Consider the following 1478-nt stretch of genomic DNA (forward strand, 5'->3'; position numbering starts at 1 on the left):
AAGCCTTCTAATGATGGCTTTAGAAGCTACCTCCAAGGTGATTGAATCCCAAGTTTTCAATAGAGAACCAAATAAGATAATTTTGGTGGAGAAGGAAGAAGCTGTAAGAGTTTTTAGCTTCATGCTTGGATATAGTGGATCTAGGGCAAGATACTTTGGAGTTCTTGGCTCTTATTTACTCTCCCATGTAGGAGATGCCAAGAATTTGAAGCTCCTTCTAGGCTATAGAAAAGAAGAGTTCCTGAAATGTAGAGGTCTCATTGAGTGTGATGAAATAAAAGATTCCTCTACAAGACCTAGTGAATTGCTTGAAACTAGAGACTCTTTTGCAACAAAGTCAGCAAGATGTCAAGGGTTTCTTGAAACCCATCTTTTCCCTTCTCCTTGTCTAGTTTGTAACCATTTTGCAAATCTTTGCTTTGCACAAGAGTTTAAATATCCCTCTTTTCTTCTTTGGGTGATAGTTTGAATAGTCCTTACTAAAGATGATGTATTACATGATGCGGTTGCATCTTTGAGCTTGAATTTGTGTCAAATTTGTTTGTAGAACCATTGGAAGATCTCTAATAAACTATTTGGTTTGTATCTTCCACCTCCATGTCTTGTGTGTCTAAAGTATTTTGTTTTTGCTTGATAATGTGATTTTTCCATGCCTTGGGTTGACCAGACAGATAGAGATCCATATTTCTTGATAAAATATGGAGCATGGTTGTGTAAAATATGTTGCATAATTGACAAATAAAGAAAGTTAATTAATTTTTTTATATGAGTGTGCAAACTTCTTACCATATAGTGAGTGAAGTGTTGATTACCCCAAGCTTTTGTCATTGCCTTTTTAAAAAGATTCAATTGGTTTTTGAAGTCTTTTCCTAAACATTGTTTAGTCCATTATCAACATGATCCTTAGTTGCGTTATGTAGGAGCTTCTATTGATTGTATCTAATAGTTGAGCCACTATTTCTAGATTTTATCTTACCAAGTCTCCCATGAAAGCCTAGAAACCTTATAGCCTTCACTCCACCAATAGATGACTTTTTGGGGACACAATTGCCATCCTTAGACTTTTGAAGATCTGATTCAATAACAACATTATCACCATATAGACCAATTGCAGATAAGACTTTTTCAATCTTTATTATAACATCTGTTTTAGCTGATAATGGCTTCAACTTTGTTAACTGTCAGACGAACAAGGTGGAACCGTCAAAGAAACAAGGTGGAAAATCTGAAAAATCTAAAGTAGAAGACAAAGGCCAAGGAAAAAGTAAATGAAAGACGAAGACGCGACATGAAAAATATGGAAACACAAGAAGTGCAGAAAAGTCCTAAATAAAGAAAAAATGTGCACAAGAAAAAGTGCAAGTCAATACTTTTGTAAAAGAGCGCAAGCGCATCATGATTTAATTTAAAGAGTGTCAGGTTCTCACCCGTGCAATTTGTAAAGGTAGATGGGTGGTAGGAAGGAAGCTAGGAAGATA

The sequence above is a fragment of the Lygodium microphyllum genome, chromosome 9, assembly GCF_053477565.2.
Source record: "Lygodium microphyllum isolate KBCC chromosome 9, Lygodium_microphyllum_v1.1.10, whole genome shotgun sequence".
Taxonomy (NCBI): Eukaryota; Viridiplantae; Streptophyta; class Polypodiopsida; order Schizaeales; family Lygodiaceae; genus Lygodium; species Lygodium microphyllum.